This window comes from Takifugu rubripes, chromosome 16, assembly GCF_901000725.2.
Source record: "Takifugu rubripes chromosome 16, fTakRub1.2, whole genome shotgun sequence".
Lineage (NCBI taxonomy): Eukaryota > Metazoa > Chordata > Actinopteri > Tetraodontiformes > Tetraodontidae > Takifugu > Takifugu rubripes.
In genome coordinates this window covers 83,085-103,652 of record NC_042300.1, presented here as the reverse complement: position 1 = coordinate 103,652, position 20,568 = coordinate 83,085, and positions in this window count along the sequence as shown.

Here is a 20,568-nt window from a genome sequence, read left to right as displayed (position 1 = left end):
TCTTCTTTCTTTAGACCAAGAAAACACCTTTGACCGTGTTGAACATAGCTTCCTGTGGAGAACCATGGAGAGGTTTGGGTTCAGCGCTGGTCTGATAGCCATGACCAAGGTCTTGTACCGTGACATTGAGAGTGTCCTGAAGTTCAACGGTGACTTGTGTGCTCCTTTTAGGGTGCATAGAGGTGTCCGTCAGGGCTGCGCCATGTTGGGGATGCTCTATGCGCTCTCCCTGGAACCCCTCCTGATCAAAATACGTGAAAATGTTAAGGGTTTCTTTTTATTGGGTTTTACTGGAAACTTTGCTTTATCCGCTTATGCTGATGATGTCATTGGTTTTTATCAAAGCTCAGCAGGACATTTTAAATCGTATTACAGACAGGTGTTCCATGGTGTCGGCAGCGAGGGTAAACTGGGGAAAGAGTGAAGCCTTTGCTGTCGGCAACTGGGGTGGAGGTCTCCCAGTTCTCCTAGGAGGCTCAACCTGGAAGAGGAATGCCGGTAGATGGAAGCAAAGAACTGGGACGACATCGTTGAGAAAGTGGACAGCAAATTGCAAAAATGGAGCTGGATCAAGCCCCACATGTCTTTTAGAGGGAGGGTTTTGGTTTTAAATAAACTCGTAGCTTCGATGCTGGGGCACCGACTGACCTGCCTGGATCCACCATCGGGCCTGCTGGCCCAGGTCCAGTCAAAGATAATGGACTTCTTCTGGGACCGTCTACACTGGGTGCCACAGTCAGTATTGTTTTTACCTCGGGAGGAGGGGGACCAGGGCTTCATTCACCTGGCCAGCAGAGTGGCCACTTTTAGACTCCAGTTTGTCCAGAGGTTCCTCGGAGGGCCTCCTGATTTAGTGTGGAGGGGTGTGGCCAGCTATCTACTCAGAAGTGTGAACAACCTCGGATTGGATGCTGCTCTGTTTATAACTAAGTTAAAGTTTTTATCATTACAGGGGCTACCTCTATTTTATCAGGGTGTTTTTAAATTCTGTGTTCTTTTTAAATGGAGCTTCGTTCAGACTGACTCTATGCACTGGCTTTTAGGGTTAGGGTTATGCAGCAGCGCCACCCCTGGGCTGAAGGAGGCCCTGATCGGAAGGAGGATGGTGACATTGGAGCAGCTGGTGGCGGCAGCGGGACCAGAGCTCACCGATGCCCAGGCTGTGAGCTCGGCGTTGGGGGTCCGGTTGGTCCGACTGATCCAGAGGAGCCTGGGCCTCTGGAAACAGACTGTCTACAAAAGAGAAGGGTCTCCTCCTCCTTCACGGGAGAGGAGAGGCTGAGACCGACCCCACGGATGCTTTCCCTGAAGTCCACCTGCACCCGGACCTCCTGGACCTCTCCTGGATGGCTGTGGCTCAGGAGCCCTTTACAGCATGGACAGGAGGATTTTATATGGCAACATCATGAAGGCACTCAATAAAGACAAACTGAAAAACAGAGAGGTGACAGTATGGAAGGACAGGCTGGGGGGAAAGAGTCCTCAGTGGAGGACTCTCTACAAGCCCCCCATCAAGAAGAGGACTGGTGACCTCCAATGGAGGATTTTACATGGAGCCATTGCCACCAGTGCCTTCGTGTCAATTTTAAATCTGAACACTTTAAACAACTGTCCTTTCTGTGATTTTAATGAGAATTTCTTCCATGTTTTTACTGGGTGCAGTAGGCTGGTAGGTCTTTTTAAGGCTTTAACTGATGTTTTTAGGCTTTTTAATGTCGTGTTCTCCACTGCTGTTTTTGAAATGCCAGGTTTTAATTTTTTTAATAAGTGAGGCTAAAGTTGCCATTCATTTGTCCAGGAGGGAGAAAATTAAAAATGGAGTGGCATGTGACGCGATGGCTTTGTGGAAGCAGAACGTGAGGGTGCGCCTGAATCTGGAGTTCTGCTTCTACAAAGCCACTGAGAACCTGGAAGCCTTTAAACAGCAGTGGGGACATGACGAGGTTTTAGTGAAGGTAACAGAGCAGGGGGAGATGGAGGCTGCAGCATGGCTGCTCTGAGGGACAGATGAGGGTTTTAACTGGTTTTATGTGAAGAGAGCACTGTTTTATGTGAAGAGAGCACTGTAAATAAAATACATTTTAAAAGTCAAAGTCTCTCTATCCTTGTGAGATTGATCTTTGGAGGAACTTCCCAGAATTTGTTGTGAAAATAAAAAAGAAAAAGAAGAAAATCTCTTTTGCACCTCAAATAGAATGTTTGAGAATTTACCTGAAGCTTAAAGGGGCCCTAAGGGTGGTCCTGGTTGTGAAAAACATCATACAAGTCTGTGTTGAGACAAAGAGAACTAGGTGTGATCCAGCAGGTTCATATGGTTCTTAAGCATATACATACACACACGTGAATGCATGCTGGAGTGGTGGTGAACAAAGAAAAGTCTAGAAATATTAAAGTTTCTCCTTGCAGCTTTACATATATTCATAAATATATACATACATTTCTAACCTTATTTACACACCTTTCTTTATTAATACTTTATTATAATTCTGCTTTGTGTGCCAAATGTGCCATCCTTTAGACTCGGGTCCTCAACCAGAGGCCTGGGAGTCTCGATCTCTGATCAGCATTGTTATGCTGATGACACTCAGCTATATTTATCCATGAAACCAGAGGAGACAGAGCAGTTCGTGAAGCTTCAGACCTTTTCTTAAAGAAGTCTTGGATGTCTTCAAATTTCCTCCTCCTTAACTCAGGAAAAACTGAGGTCATGGTGTTTGGTCCTGAACCTCTCAGGGATAGATTAGATTACATTATCATTCTAGATGGTGTAGTGTCTGAAGAATGTGTATTGTACTGATTTTTGCTGAGGATCTTAGTTTTAGAGATCTTATCTTCTTCAGCCATCCTGGCACCATATCAATATCTGTGTGTGTGTCCATCTGTGTCCTGTCACCTATGTTTTTCCTGTACTCGTGATTTGGTGTTGTGAAGGAGTGCAGAGGTCACAAGAAAGGAATGTGTTTACTTGACCATATATAAGGGTCTACCGAACAAAGCACTTCGGAGATCTTCACCATCAGCACCACGAAACCTCCCTCGGACAATCTGCAGTGTTCGATTGATGCCTGACTGTTCTCTCCAATAGCCATCTCTCATAACCAAGTCGGTGTCTACAAAGATTCCTTTCTCATCAGCACATCTCAACTATCACCAGAAGAAATTTACCACAATGGTATCTCCCTAGCATCTAGTCTCTCTGTGAAGAATCTTGGAGTAACTTTTGATCAAAATTTGTCCTTTAACTCACACATCAAAATAGTCTCTAGAAGTGCCTTTTTTCACCTGAGGATCACAAGGATCAAGAAACTACTGACGTGGCATGATGCTGAAAAGTTAGACCATGCATTTGCTACTTACAGGCTGGACTATTGTAATTCTTTATTATCAGGGTGTCCAAACAACTCTTTAAGAAGCCTCCAGGTGATCCAAAATACTGCAGCTAGAGTTCTGACAGGTATTGACAAAAGAGATCATTACTCCTGAACTGGTGTCTCTTAATTGGCTACCCATTAAATTTTATTATAATTTTTAAAATTCTTCTGACCTACAAGGTCCTCAGAGGCCTGGCTCCATCCTACTTGGAGGAGCTAGTGAAACCTTACCAACCCAATAGACCTCTCCGCTCTCAGAATGCTGGTCTACTTGTGGTCCCCAGAGTCTCTAGAGGTAGAATGGGGGGCTGAGCATTTAGCTATCAGGCCCCCCTGCTGTGGAACCAGCTCCCTATCTAGGTACGGGAGGCCGACTTCATCTCTACTTTTAAAACTAGGCTTAAAACCTAACTCTTTGAAAAAGCTTATTGTTACTAATTCTGTGGTTCCAGTTACTATTATAGACAGACAAATTATCATACTTAGGGGGTCGTCTAATCATTAGGTTATCATCTTAGTTATGCTGCTATAGGCCGAGGCTGCCAGGGTCCAGAAACATGATCACCTGACAGGCCTCTGTCACCCTACTGGGAAATGGTCTCCTTTCCTTTCCTTTCCTTTCCTTTCCTTTCCTTTCCTTTCCTCCTCATCAAGTAGACTAGTGATGCTGTTTCTTGTGCAGTTTTTCTGCCCCCCCCTTCTGTATTCATCTGCAGGTATCGCTGCCTTCAGAGCTGCATACTGACCTCTGACTCAAATTGCACCTTACTTTACTTATTATAATGTATTTCTGTATGTATTGTATGTATGTATATATTGTACAGTATTGTATGATCTATACCTATTCTCTCCTCTACCTCTCCTCACTTCTCTTCTCCTCTACCTGTCCTCCCCCTTTTCCTCTCTCTCTACCCAGCCGGCCATCAGCAGGAGGGTCCCCCTACATGAGCCTGGTCCTGCTCAAGGTTTCTTCCTGTTAAAGGGGAGTTTTTCATTGCCACTGTTGCTTGTTTGGGGTTAGGCCCTGGGATTCTGTAAAGCACCTTGAAACAATTTTGATTGTAAAAGACGCTATATCAATAAAAATTGATTGATTGAAGGCCCAGTTTTGCTCTTGTAGCAGACGTTCAGGAGAGGGCCGCTGAACTCGGCTGCCTCCACCAGCTGCTTTAGTGTGACAGTCCTGGACCCATACAGCGCCCCCATCAGCCTGGGCATGGCACTGCTGCAGACATCCAGTCTGCCACCATGAACCAGGGGCTCTCTTAACAGCCAGTGCAGAGAGTTGGACTCCTGGATCTTATTCCATTTTTAAAAAAAGCACAGGATTTAAAAACAATCTGATAAACTGTTGGCAAACCACTTAACTTTAAACAGTTAAGATCAGTTAAAAACAGAGCAGCATCCAGTCCCAGGCTGCTCACACTCCTGAGTAAGCACCTGGTCACATCCCTCCACACGAAGTCAGGAGGTCCTGTCAGGTACTTTTGAACAAATTGTAGCCTGAAGGTGGCTGTTCTACTAGTGGATGTGGGCCTGGTCCCCCTCGTCTTTGGATAAAAACAGAAATGACTGTGGCACCCAGTGGTAGCTGTCCCAGAAGTAAACAGTTTAGCTTGGATCTGGGACAGCAGGCCTGGAAGTGGCTCTAAACAGGCCAAACAGTGCCACAGCAGCAAGCCTACAAGGTTGTTAATAACTAAAACTCTTTCTCTAAAAGACACCTCGGAGTGCAGCCATCTCCATTTCTTTATTTTTTCCTCAACCTTCTCCCAGTTCTTTCTGACCATGCACTCATTCCCGAGATACACCCCGAGGTATTTAAAGCCATCTCTCCTCCAGGTCAGACCTTGAGGGAGAATGGGGAGGCCCCTATACTACCACAGCCAGGGCCTCACTCTTCCCGCAGTTCACCCTCACCCAGACGACATATCACAGAACTTATTAGTAATGCTTAAAACTGCATTAATATCTGCTTGGTCTTTAATAAAAGCAATCACATCATTGGTGTAGGTACATAAAATCACATTACTTTTAAAACCAGGTAAAGACAAGCCTTGAACACACGAACGTAGCTTATGGAGGAAGGGTTCCAAGGAGAACGCGTAGAGCATCCCAGAGAGAGCACAGCCCTGACGGACGCCTCTACACGCTCTAAAAGGAGCACACAAGCTGCCATTGACCTTCAGCACACTCTCAATGTCACTGTACAGCACCTAGACCTTGTGGAACTCCATGGCCAACCCTACTGTATGAAGAGGGAACGCCATGGACACAAGCAAACTGCTATCTATCTGATAAATACGATCTAAACTAGTCTAGTGTTGTCCCTTTAATCCCAATCACAGGTTCCAGTCTCTGTAACAGGATGCTGTGATCAACTGTATCAAAAGCAGCACTGAGGTCCAGCAGAACCAGCATAGAGACCAGTCCATGATCTGAAGCTATGAGAAGATCATTAGTAACATAAATAAATGCTGTTGAGCTCTAAAATCTGACTGAAACGTCTCAAACAGGCTGTTTCTCTGCAGGTGCTCCAGTAACTGAGTCACCACAACTTTCTCAAGAATTTTAGAGATAAAAGAACGGTTGGATATCGGCCTATAATTTACTAGTACGTCCGGATCCAGTGATGGTTTTATAAGCAGCGTCTTAATAACTGCCACCTTGTAGGACCGGGGTACATAACCTGTCACTAAAGAACAATTGATCTGGTCCAGGATAGATCTGCCTATCATTCATAAAACATCCTTCAACAGGTGTGTCAGGATGGGATCTAAGAGACACGTGGTGGTCTTGGATTTCTGAATTAGCGATGACGCCTCAGAAAAATATATTGAATTGAATTTAATTGAATCAGGTTTATTGCCATTGTTCATGTAATACACAGTATTACACAAGCTAGGAATTTGTCTTGGTGTGACGCTGCGACATTCAACATAACGAACACAACACTAGAATAAGATAAATAAAATAAAATAAGACATATATACAGTATATACATAAATGGTAAGAAATAGTGCAGGTCAATGCAGGAGTAATGTGATGTTCATGGGTCCGACTGGCTGCTGTACATGGTGCTTAAGTGATAAGTCACTTGGTGTTCAGCAGCCTGATGGCAGAGGGGAAGAAGCTGTTCATGTAGCGGGAGGTTTTGGTCTGAATGGACCGTAGTCTCCTGCCTGAGGGGAGGGGGGAAAACAGTCCGTGACCAGGGTGGGAAGGGTCGGCCGTGATCCGACCTACACGCCTCCGGGTCCTGGAGATATACAGGTCCTGGATGGATGGAAGCCTGCAGCCGATCACCTTCTCGGCAGCGCGCACGACGCACTGCAGCCTTAGTCTGTCCCTGGCGGTGGCACCAGCGTACCACACGGTGATGGAGGAGGTGAGGATGGACTCGATGATGGCCGTATAAAACTGCGCCAACATCCTGGGAGGCAGTTTGAGTTTCCTCAGCTTCCGTAGGAAGAACATCCTTTGCTGGGCCTTCTTGATGAGGGAGCTGATGGTTGGCTCCCACTTAAGGTCCCGGGTGATGGTGGTGCCCAGGAAGCGGAAGGAGTCCGCGATGGTGATGGGGGAGTCCATGAGGACAAGGGGGGGCAAAGGGGCTGTGACTTTCCTGAAGTCCACAATCATCTCCACTGTCTTCTGAGCGTTCAGCTGCAGGTTGTTGTGTCCACACCAGGACACCAGTCGAGCCACCTTCCTATATAGGGGTGAAGGAGTTTAAGGGCTCGTTGGAGACCTTGTATGGTCCCACAGTCAGCACATCTGGTGATGGTCCACTTGCTGAACAACCAACTGTGGTCATTGACAGCTCCATAGTGCAAAATGTAAAATATCTCACCAATGAACATAGTCAAAGACATCCCTCCCTTTTCTCTTAACCATTCCCTAATTTGACTGATTAAATTATAGTTCCATGTCTTCATTCTACCAGTGGTTAATGAGATGTCCAGCAAATGGCGTAGGCTACAAATATAACTGGCAGCTTTTTTTGTGGGAGATGTGGCCACCCCACCCTGAACTGAGCTGCTGTCCTGTCTTGAAATATAGAAATTGAATTGTCAAATGTAGTCCTTTAAAACAGACAAGGTAATTGTAGGTGTTTTCAATGCTCTCATTGACATGGATAGAGACAGTCTTAGTAATGCATTCATCTTCAATCTTATTTAACTTATACTTCATCCCTCAATCAACTTCTATTCTCATGTTGGCGACTCCTAATTATATGTCAATTGAGCCAGACCAAATGGATCAGCTGAAACTCCAGACCTGCCTCAAAGACATAAGGGCCTGGATGAGCAGAAATTTCCTACAGTTGAACTCAGATAAAACTGAAGTTTATCACACTAGGCTCCAAACACCTGAGGAACATGTTGTCTAATGACATAGCCTTGCTAAGTGGCATTAACCTGGCTCCCAGTACCACTGGAAGGAACCTTGGTGTCTTAAGATACCCATATTAATCATGTCTCAAGGTCTGCCTTTTATCACCTGCTCATCATCGAAAGATTAGTCCATGCAGTTATTTCCTGCAGGCAGGATCATTGTCATTCACTTTTATCAGTCTGTCTAAAGAAGCTGTTAAAGTCACTACAGCAGATGCTCAGGTGTTGACTAGAACAAGGACAATAAATCACTTTAGTCCAGGGTCAAGGAAGCTATCCATGTCAAATTGGAAAAAACATCCTTAAACAGAGGTGGTGGCCTGAGGCACTTCCTATCACCCACATACAATGCAGTCCTCCACTCCTTCCAACAGCAAAACAAACATTCACACCATTCCAGGAGACCCAGTGACTCACCACCATGTGATCCAGCAGACAAAGGGGAGACACCTCAACAGAAACTAGGTGAACGACCCGACCAACGACCCTGCTAACGACTCTCAGGTGACCACCCAGATCATTAGCATGCAAATGGTCCACAGGGGCTATATATTTTCAAGCTCTCTCCCCAGCGATTTCAGAACTGAAGAAGCCTTCTGGATAGAAGGTGAAACGTCTTCAAGAGAAGAAACCCAGTCCAGTTGACAGAGAAAACTACCTTGGACTTTAGTCCAGTGTTGGCTGCTCTACATTGGCTACACCCATGAGATGGATATGGGAAAATAGTTTTTCAGCCAGGGCAGCAGAAGGTACAGCAGCATACATCAACAGCAATAGCAGCATGGAGTGATCAAGCATGACCAGGTAAAAGGGAGGGGTTTAAATGGTTCTTCTAATCACGTAAGAAGGTCATGTGACAGATCAGCTAATCTGGAATCGCATGCCTTGAGTGATCCATTTGATCCAGCACTGCAGGTTCAGACATGCAGTGGATAATTGATATAATTTTTTGTGAATGACAGACCTGACCTGTCAGACAAAATACCAGATCCTTGGACAGTTGGCAATTACATGGCTTTTTAAATAGAGAAGTCATTTTTCAATGTATCTAAAGAAGCAGACAAAAAAGAAAGTATTGACGTTAAAATGAAAATGATCTACTTATAACGACAATTACAGGACACTTGTGAAAGACCACATTCACTCAAACAAAAGAAGGCTGGTGCAAACAGCAGGCAACGCTGGACAGGGTTGAGGTCGTGGCAAGCTGAAAGAAAGGAAAGAGGTGAGGCAGGCAGATACAAAAAACAGACACACAGTCAAGTTCAAAGATTCCAGGAGCCAAGTGCTATCACGATGTGGAGATCATCTGGAGAAGAGTTGAAGAAGCACCCTGTCCTTAATTCTGACTAGGTGGGTTAGTAAATTGACTGAGATGAGCTGCAGTTGAGTTGGGAAGAGTGAGATGGAAGTAGGTCAGCCCTGCGCACCCAGGTTCAACAGGGGCAGAAAGGAAAAACACTGGCACACGCTGCACATCAACATTGTTGGATTTGCATGTAATATTGCCAAGTACAGAATCCAAAACATGTTCACATGGTTCCAACCCTACAAAAAGCTTTTTCCACTACCTACATTCAGGAATGAAACAACAGGAGGAGTCTTGTATCAAAGTCTGTTTCCACTGAGTTTTAATGGCGAAGAGGCTTCTGTGGTTTGTGAGAGTTGAAACAGAGCAACCCAGTAAAACCCTGCGTGAATCAACAATAGACACAAACCCAGGTACCTTGCAAGGGAGAGCGAGCAACAGTTCACTCTGGATCACCCTCCGTTTCTATGCTGCTGCTCTGCAAACCTCCTTCCTTTATTCACATAAGCTCGTTACCCATGTGGAATTTTCACCTCCTCCCAAGATGCTTTTTGGGTTTCAAATAACAATCTCACTGTAAATCTGGTGCTCTGGACAAGTGTACTAAATCAAGGGAGGTGAAAAACACCCTGTTTCTTTTTCATGCACTTAGGTGCTAAACATACAAATGCATTTAAATGATAACAATATCATAATTATTCTCACATTTCCCTCCTGTTTATCATTAAATGCATCTAGATTCTCATTATCCATATCATTATCCATTTTTTCACTTTTATGAACTTTAAATGTCATTAGATGTAACCATGAATGTTCTAAGTGATTGACTACAGTATGTACAGTACGACTACAGTCTTCATGTTCCTAGACAATACATTTCTTACACTCAGAGTTCAATGTGGGTGCAACTTAAGACATTTCAAAACAGTTCTTTGACATCATGCAGTGAATTAGTCCAATCTTCTTGTGTATCCACGTCTTCTTCATCCAGTAGAGGTCGTTCTTCCATCTGCAGCAAAGCACTAGTAACAGCCGAACCCACGAGCCGATCAATGCAACCCCGAACAAGAGGTACTACGCAATAAGCTAATATGGCTAATACTATCAGTACTATCCCTATTACTACCCATATCTTGAACAACAGTTCCCTCCACCTTAATGCTCGTCAACCAGTCTAATGGGGGACTGCCGTCGTCAACCATTGCCTTCTGTAATTTAGTCAAATTCTTCAGTGCATTATCTATCAAGTGGCCATCTGCATCATTTTCTTGGACAAATGTTCAACAGTAATCTCCTTAACCATGAATGTTCTAAGTCAGGGGTGTCAAACATACGGCCCGCGGCCGGATCCGGCCCGCCTGGGGGTTCGGTACGGCCCGGGGAATAAATCTGCATTATTAAAAAAAACACAAAAAAACCCAACTTGAAAATGTGTGATTCATATATTGTCCGCTAAGGGGCGCAGCATTTTAGTACGCACAGACAACATGAAAGCAACACTGCGGCGGAACTAGGAGATGGTAGCATTGAACGTCTGTTCAGCGTCTGTTGGCGGCAATTGCATTATCCACTTTTCTGTTGGCCTCGCACCCTCATCAGTGAAATGTCTTTGTCAAAAAGGAGAAAAGTGGACACAGAGTGTCGGATTTTTCAAGAAAAATGGACATATTCTTATATGTTCATGGAGGTGAATGGGAAACCCGTATGCCTAGTGTGCCAGCAGCAAGTTTCGGTGCTTAAAGAATACAATATTCGGCGCCATTATGAAACTCAGCATGGTGAAAAATACAGCAGCTTGCATGGAGAACTGAGAAAACAGAAGGTAAATGAAATGATGGTGCATCTGAGGAAACAGCAATCTGTTTTCACCCGGAGTGATGCTGCGGTGAAAGCTAGCTAGCTAATTTCGAGCCAAATAGAATTAGCCTCAAAGCCATATAGCGATGGAGAGTTCGTCAAAAACTGCATGCTGACGGCTGCCGAAATTGTGTGTCCTGAGAAGCAACATGCTTTTGCCAATATTAGCTTGACAAGAAATACCGTGGCAGACAGACCTGTTAAGGAATTACAGTGCCATCCGTGGCTGCAGGACCTTGCGTTTATGGTTGAAATCACTGAGCACTTGAATAATCTCAACAAAATGTTGCAAGGACACAAAAAAATCATAACACAGTATTATGACAGCATACGTGCATTCAAGCTAAAGCTCAGGTTATGGGAGACGCAGATAGCAAGCGGTGACCCTGCTCATTTTCCCTGTTTAAAAGATATGTGTGCAGCAAGCGTTAATTTTGATGCAAAACGGTACAAAGACAAGATTTCACGGTTGTTGAGGGAGTTTGAGAAACTGTTTCAGGTTTTTAGCGAACTTGAGACAGAATTTGCAGTTTTTCGCTCACCATTCACAGTCAGAGCTTCTGATTTGCCCGTTGACATGCAACTTGAAATCATTGGGCCAGATTCGCGAAGCGTTCTTACGAACAAATTTGTTCTTAAGTCCCACTTACGAACAGTTGACGAAGATTGTGGCATTCACCAATTTCTTCTTATCCTGGATTTATTCGTAGGTAAGAACAAATCCTACGAACACTCAGGAGTACTCTTGCGCACATTTCAGTGCCGACATGTTGGTATGGTTGGGTTTTCTTCTCTTGTGCAGTTCAATAAAATTCAATATTACAATGATAATTCTGTCATATTTATTTATTTATTTGTTTATTTCCTATTTTTGGTGATTTACGGAGAATTTTAAAATTACGTAAATGTGCCAATGACTTAACATTAATCAACCAAATTGGAAACCATGCCAAAACTGTCTTTTTATTTGATTTTATCTTGATTTATTTTATTAGGGGATCGAGGATATGCCCTGGCTCCCTGGTTGTTGACACCACTGACCAACCCTCAGACTCCACAGGAGTTTTATTCAATCAGATGCATGCGCGCAGTTGCTCCACCATTGAACGCACCACCAGCATGTTAAAGGGGCGCTGGATGTGTTTGGACACAGAGCCACAACCCCGTGAGGCTGTGCGTCCTGACGCAATGATGGGGCCAGACTGCAGGCACGCGGTTCACGTTCGAGCGCGATTAATTGCCCGTTTGTGAATAAAATGCATTATTGTCACAATCCGAGCACAGCTTTTACACGTTTTTACATTCTCGTTGATTTCTTTAAGCGTGTTGGCTATAGTCATCAGGGTTGAGGCAATTTTATCAAGCGTGTTAGCCATCCTTTCTTGATTGTGCAACACGGCGTCAGAAATCAGGCGTGGAGAGGCAAGCTTTGGGCATTTCGCTTTGGGCATTTGGCTGCTTTTTGCTCTGTCTACAGGGTCCTGCTGCAGTTCCTTTTATGGGCATTAGTGGGCGGTGACTTATGCTAATCGTATGTTAATTAGACTCACCTGGCACGCGCTTTCAACTTACGAACAGATGGCATTCATCAATCTAAGAACACAGCTGCGAACAATTCTGGGGCTTACGAACGCGTTGATGAATCCGACGTAGGGTTTTCTTAAAAAACGTCTTAAGGACAACTTAAGAAAGAATCTAAGAAGATTCGTAAGAACATATTGGTGAATCGGGCCCATTGATTTGCAGTGTGATGTAGAATTGAAGGACAAATTTGCCTCTGTGGGCTTAGACATTTTACAAGTACCTCCTACCAGGCTATCCTACATTGACAGCACTGGCTGCAAAAATGTTGTCCATGTTTGGGACAACCTATCTTTGTGACCAAGTTTTCTCACTAATGAATATTAATAAAACGAAGCTGCGGTCAAAGCTCACACATAAGCACTTAAATGAGATTCTGAAATTAGCTGCTTCTCAGGACATGATGCCTGAAGAACATATTGGTGAATCTGGCCCAGTGTTCTTAAGTTCCACAAGGCTGTGACTAAATGTTTTGCAACATTGGGCCAGATTCACCAATATGTTCTTACGAATCTTCTTAGATTCTTTCTTAAGTTGTCCTTAAGAAGGTTTTTAAGAAAACCCTACGTCGGATTCATCAACGCGTTCGTAAGCCCCAGAATTGTTCGCAGCTGTGTTCTTAGATTGATGAATGCCATCTGTTCGTAAGTTGAAAGCGCGTGCCAGGTGAGTCTAATTAACATACGATTAGCATAAGTCACCGCCCACTAATGCCCATAAAAGGAACTGCAGCAGGACCCTGTAGACGGAGCAAAAAGCAGCAAAATGCCCAAAGCTTGCCTCTCCACGCCTGATTTCTGACGCCGTGTTGAACAATCAAGAAAGGATGGCTAACACGCTTGATAAAATTGCCTCAACCCTGATGACTATAGCCAACACGCTTAAAGAAATCAACGAGAATGTAAAAAAAGAAGAATGTAAAAAAAAATAAACGTGTAAAAGCTGTGCTCGGATTGTGACAATAATGCATTTTATTCACAAACGGGCAATTAATCGCGCTCGAACGTGAACCACGTGCCTGCAGTCTGGCCCCATCATTGCGTCAGGACGCACATCCTCACGGGGTTGTGGCTCTGTGTCCAAACACATCCAGCGCCCCTTTAACATGCCGATGGTGCGTTCAATGGTGGAGCGACTGCGCGCATGCATCTGATTGAATAAAACTCCTGTGGAGTCTGAGGGTTGGTCAGTGGTGTCAACAACCAGAGCATATCCTCGATCCCCTAATAAAATAAATCAAGATAAAATCAAATAAAAAGACAGTTTTGGCATGGTTTCCAATTTGGTTGATTAATGTTAAGTCATTGGCACATTTACGTAATTTTAAAATTCTCCGTAAATCACCAAAAATAGGAAATAAACAAATAAATAAATAAATATGACAGAATTATCATTGTAATATTGAATTTTATTGAACTGCACAAGAGAAGAAAACACAACCATGCCAACATGTCGGCACTGAAATGTGCGCAAGAGTACTCCTGAGTGTTCGTAGGATTTGTTCTTACCTACGAATAAATCCAGGATAAGAAGAAATTGGTGAATGCCACAATCTTCGTCAACTGTTCGTAAGTGGGACTTAAGAACAAATTTGTTCGTAAGAACGCTTCGTGAATCTGGCCCACTGTGATCAGTTTTATGCATCACGCACTTAAATAAATATTAAGACTTATTTAGTTACTAAGTAAAAGTGTTGTTAAAATTACTTTTTTAAGTTCTTAGGTTGTTCATAATGTTATATAATAATTTAATAAAGATTTTTTATAATTGACTTCTTTGCACTAATTATTAGTGACTAATACAAAGAAAAAATTGTGCTTATTGTTAGTCCGATGTAATTTTGTAATGAGTTTACTGGCCCGGCCCGCTTGAGATCAGATTAAGCTGTATTCGGCCCCCAGACCAAAATGAGTTTCACACCCCTGTTCTAAGTGATTGACTACAGTACGTTTTGTACGTGCATGTTGGCTGTTTTTCTCTAAAGTAATATTCTGTCCCTCATTACCTCCCTCCTGTTCGAAGTTCCAAAGGACGAAACTCACAAGTCCCGCCGCCACAGTACTCACCACAACCAGAAAGAACAACTTCATTTCTTTTTTTCCTCTTCTCAGGTTCTGACGGGGTTCAGCCGTTGCTGGACCTATACGGGCCGTCAGTCGTTTACGGACAAACCGTCACTGCTCCCTCGTTTTCACCTGGAAGTGTCCGTTGTTTCTTACAGTGGGAAAGATGTACCCACGAGGGCCGTGTCTGGAATCTGAAATGGACCTTCCCAGCGTAGGTCACTCCACTTAACTCTTTGAATGCTCTTCACCCACACATAGTCTTCCACATCAACGCTGTTATCTTCTTCCTGGGGAGGCGAAGGCATATCTGGCAGATTATTCATTCTTTGAACATCTTTTGCTTGCAGCATTTTTCTCATGTAATCTGCATGTTGTGGTTCGGTTCTTGAACGTGACTCGGGTTTCTCTCCTCCTCCCTTCATCTGCAGGCACGGTAGCCAGGGGCGGGCCGATCCCTGGGGAGCGCTGAGCCGCTGACGCACCTGCAGCTCTTTGCCTTGATTCGGCGGCTACTTAAACTCCCCTCTCTTTGCCTCCGCTGCTGGATTGTTGTTTCGCCACAGCGTCTACCCTCTGTGATCTCCAGTTTTTCGCCTCATGCTTTCCGTGTTTACTTCCAGCGTGTGAGTTTGTTCTAGTGCCTTGTCACTGCTGTTCGTTTGTGCTTTTCTCTGCGTTTTTTCCCTTTATGGTGATTTTTAGTTTGTAGCTTTTCTGTTGTCACTTTGCTAGAGTTGTTTCCGTTGCTACTTTGATTGATTCCTTTGTTCCGTTATCTGCTTCATCTTGCACCTTTTGTTATCAATAAAGAGCTGTTTCTTCTACTCTGCATCTGGGTCAAGGCCTCCTTGACTGTCCAAAACACTGCAACTGTCATTTCTACTTCATCATCTCCTGTCTTTTGTTGGAATGGAGGTAAGATGTAAGGTCTTCCATACAACATTTCAAATGGTGACAATCCTGTGGTTGCATGTGGTGTAATATGCATCCATGATTTTCCTGTTTCATCCATGCATCGTAACCTTGACTTAATTGTGCACTTTGCTCTCTGCCTGCACTCTGTGGATGATATGAGCAATGATTCTTTATAATAATTTTAAATATTTGTCCTGTCAATTATTTCATTAACAAAATGTGAGCCATTGTCACTCCAAATGACTTTTGGAACCCCGAATCTAGGTATAATTTCTCTACATAGTGCTTTTGCAACTGCTACTGTGTCTGCTTTTGCTGTAGGAAAAACTTCTATCCATCTGGTAACAGGATCAATTAACACTAAGCAATATTTATTTCCTTTACAGGGACCAAGTTCAATGTAATCCATATAAATTGTGTGAAAAGAATAGGATGTAATAGGTGTTATACCTTTCTGTGGCTTAATACCTCCCTGAGGACAATGCTTCAAACAAATCGGACATGCTAAACAGACATTATCCTTGTAGAGTAAGATTGAAATCCTATTGCATAGAACTGTGATTGTACTACCTTCACCATCCCTCCCTTAGAAGAGAGTGAACTTGGCTTTTCCTCTTTCTGTCAGGGTTTTGGGGTTGTGTCAGTCATTGTGCTGCAGGGGGTGGTGTGGGGCACAATTGGTTACTGCTGGCAGGCGCACCTGTAGGCAATTTACATTGGGCTGCCTATTTAAGCAGGTTGTGCCTGCCTGTCAGTGCCAGGGTGTTCTGTTCGTGTTGTGTGGTGGTCTCGAGGCTGTCTGTTCGTCTCCCTTGTCGTGTGCTGCTGCTCTGCGTCTACTGGAGGGCCGCTCCAGCTTCGGGTTTCCTGGAGGGCCGCCCTTGTTCCCTGCGCCCTGGAGGGCCGCTCCAGATTAGTTTCTCCTGGAGGGCCGCCCCTGTGCCCTCCGGTCCTGGACAGCTGCCCTCGTGTCCTTTTGTGTGCTCCGCTGCCCTGGAGGGTTGCCCTCGTGTTCCTTGTGTGCTCCCTCCCCCCTGTTAATAAAGCTTGGTCGACCATTTTACCACTGTGTCCTGGCCTGCGTTCGGGTCCTGATCACCCCTTTCTGTGACACTTTTCCTGTTAACAAACCTCATGTCTGTTCATGCTCAACACTGAGATGTTGTGAGGGAGTGAAAGCCACTCTCTGGTTCAGCGTGACCTTCCACACCCTATATCTGGGGTTGTACCATCGGTCGGGACCCTCCCGTTTCCAATCATTCAAGGCTGACCACATTTTTGCTTGACATCCTAATTGCCTCCACATCCCATCCTTTGGCTTAGATACTGATATGTGTGACTGAGCCTGGAACGTGATACAAAGCTGTTGCCGATGATGGCATAGTTTACCGTTATCACTCCAGTTTCATCATGAATATGGACATCATGTGCTATGCCCGTAAATGTCTTTGGCAGCTGAGCAAACTTGTCATACTTTGGATCTGACGGTCCCCCATAACGCATGGTTACATGCAGTGTATGTGGATTGTGCCATTCAGCTGTGTCAACACGAGCTCAAATATTTTTTTTTTTACCAATTTGACAATTTTCTGGGCCGGCATTTTCTACGACATCTAAGGTCCAATAGGGTACTGGCTCATCCAGGCCTTCTAACATGTTTCCTTCTGTAGTCATGCGCTGGATTTTAATTTGTCCTTTCTTCCCTGGTAACAATGCAATCCTCAACTGAGATTAAGTCACGTCCTAATAGATTGACTGGACATTGTGGTGACAGAATTACTTGAGTCTTGGCTCGTAAACCCGACACCGGGTCTATAATTACATCTTCTGACTCCATTTGCTGATTTCACTCCTATTGTGTTTGATTTCCTAATGTGCAGAACAGCATCTTTTACAACTATCTTTCCTGCCCCAGTATCCACAAGAAACCATAACAAAACTCCTTCAACTTCCAAATGAATTTCTGGTCTTTCAATATTTACACTAAAAATGTCAACATTCACTTCTACCTCTTCTAGTCATGTGTCCCATGGATGAGACTTATCCTCCCCCTTATTCTCTCTTTGTCCACTTTGACCTCTTCCTCTGCCATGCCCTCTTCCTCTTTGTTCATAGTAACATGCTTCAACTTCATCTTTTAAAAATATTTCACTACTTTTCTTTCCCTTATTTATGTGCCTTTCTGCGTGCATAGCATGGTTTTCATATTCATTTACAGGTGCTGTAGGGAATCCTATCATGTGCTTCTCTACGAAGTCTTTTATTTATGTATGTGTACCATTATGGAGTGCTATTTTTAATTGCTGTTATGGCCCGTTATCATTATCGGAGAACAGAATGCCACTTCTCTGATGGAACACATCTCTCATTCTGAGAATATTCTTATGATTCCTTTTCTCTCTGCTTGCATCTTCCTATGGCACTATAATCAGCACGGTGTGTGAATTTACCTCTCATTCTCCCAAATACACCATCAATTTGAGTTCTGAGATCATTTGTGTCATGGGCCCAGGGCCGTCCTGTTGCCTGCTCTATGGGAGTCCAATTTCCTGACTGTTGACTATTTAGGGCCTAAGACAGTCATCAGGACTTGTGTTTCTGCCCCATTTGCATATGGTAACTTCTCATTAACTCATTTATTCCCTCTATACAAGCTTCGACATCTGCTTCAGACTTTCAGCACAAGCTTTTTTACAATCCTCTGGTGTCCAGGTCCTGTCGACCAACATTGTAAGGGGTTGAAGTCCTACACCGCTATTTGGATTGGCAGCTTCTATCATCAGAAAAACATCTTTGACACCAGGTTTTGGTTCTGCTACTGCGATGACTGAATCACCATAGCCTATTGGGGGTCCTGGACTGAACGCCCCAGGAATGTCTACTCCAATTACTCGCGTCATACTGTGAACATGTATTGGATCCTAATTGAGGTGTGTTATGTCCTTCTTGGAGGAAAGGATTATGATTGATTCCTCCTTCTGCCCCTTGAGGGCTGTTAATCATAGAACTGACTGGTGTGGGTGCAGGTGGTTCCTGCGCAGGTATGTTCACCATTCTGTGTATTTGCCCGGAGACGCCCGTCTCATCTTCAGGTCTTACATAGGCGGTTAACGATGGGTATTTAGATTGAGGATTAAAATAAGGTGGATAGTATAGGATCCCCACAACAATTTTGTCGAGACCCCCAGTGGGTCTTGGTTCCCCGAATGAACCTCAGTCAATTGCGGGAACGCACCTTACCCGTCCGTGTTGTTGGTTCACCAGAATGTAGTTCGGAGTCCGTCACAGGAGGACTTCTCGTCTCAGGAGGCCGCCCAACTGGCCTTGCGCCAAATTCACGACCGAGGTCATTGATGCAGAATGGCCTTTGATGGGTTCCGGCTCGATTGGGATCCGGCTCGAAGGACCAAATTATGTTAGAGTTGAAACAGAGCAACCCAGTAAAACCCTGCGTGAATCAACAAAAGACACAAACCCAGGTACCTTGCAAGGGAGAGCGAGCAGCAGTTCACTCTGGAACACCCTCTGCTGCTCTGCAAACCTTTCTTTATTCACATCAGATCATTATCCTTGTGGAATTTTCACCTCCTCCCAAGATGCTTTTAGGGTTTCAGATAACAATCTCACAGTAAATCTGGTGCTATGGACAAGTGTACTAAATCAAGAGGTGAAAAACACTGTTTCTTCATGCACTTAGGTGCTAAACATACAAATGCATTTAAATGATAATGTAATAATTCTCACAGTGTGGAAGGTCACGCTGAAACACAGTGGCTTTCACACCCTCGGAACATGTCAGTGTTGAGCATGAACAGACATGAGGTTTGTTAACAGGACAAGAGAAGCTAAGTGCACTCTCTCTCCTAAATTGTGGTCAGAAGGACCTGCAGATGTATTGCCAAGAAATATGTATAGATTGGTGGCTATTGTGAGCCATGGGCCTTGCCATGTCTCAACAGGAGGGATGGTGACGGTAGTACAGTTCTATGCAATAGGATTTCAATCTTACTCTAAAAATTTTGTTTAGCATGTCCGATTTGTTTGAAGCATTGTCCTCGGGGAGGTATTAAGCCACAGAAAGGTATAACACCTATTACATCCTATTCTTTTCACACAATTTATATGGATTACATTGAACTTGGTCCCTGTAAAGGAAATAAATATTGCTTAGTGATAATTGATCCTGTTACCAGATGGATAGAAGTTTTTCCTACAACAAAAGCAGACGCAGTAACAGTCGCAAAAGCGCCATGTAGAGAAATTATACCTAGATTTGGGGTTCCAAAAGTCATTTGGAGTGACAATGGATCACATTTTGTGAATAAAATAATTGACAGAGTACCCCTAACCCAGTCCAGTTGACAGAGAAAACTACCTTGGATACAATGACCTGGATGACTGAGAATTGACACAGACATCTTGCATCACATTTTGAGAAAGATACCCTTTGGTTGGTGCGAGAGCTTGAGAAAACAGCCAAGAAGTTAGCGGACTTTAAGAACCACCTCCGCTACAACCTCAGATGTCGACAGCAGAAGATGACTCCCACCTACGCATCAGATCAACAGTAAAAGGACACAGAGCCCAGGTAATTCTTCACACGACGGAAAAACGCTTACTCAATGAAAGGATCAGACAAATCCACTTTACCATAAACACCCTGGAAGCTAAGTTAGACGCAAGAAGGGAGGAACTACACCTACTGCTCCCCTCTGAAGTAATGGAATAAATAGCCAAACTCGTTTCCAGGACTCAGTACACCCAACACACCAGGACCAAGGAACGGCAGATCCGAAAATTCACCACCCTACTGGCAAAACACAACCCCATTGGAACCAACCCCTTCTCCAACCACGACACATCCCTGTCTGACTCACAACGGGAGAAATGGGTAAAAAACCTATCAGACAGGGAGCTCACACAAACCGAGGAGGAAGTGCTGTCCAAAGGTTTGAATTTTTCAGTCACCCCTGAAGAGGTACCGACTGTCGAACTCATCACAGCTACTGAGACTGCCATCAGAAACAACAAACTCCCGGAAGCAGAAGCAGAACAGATTAGACTCAAGGTAA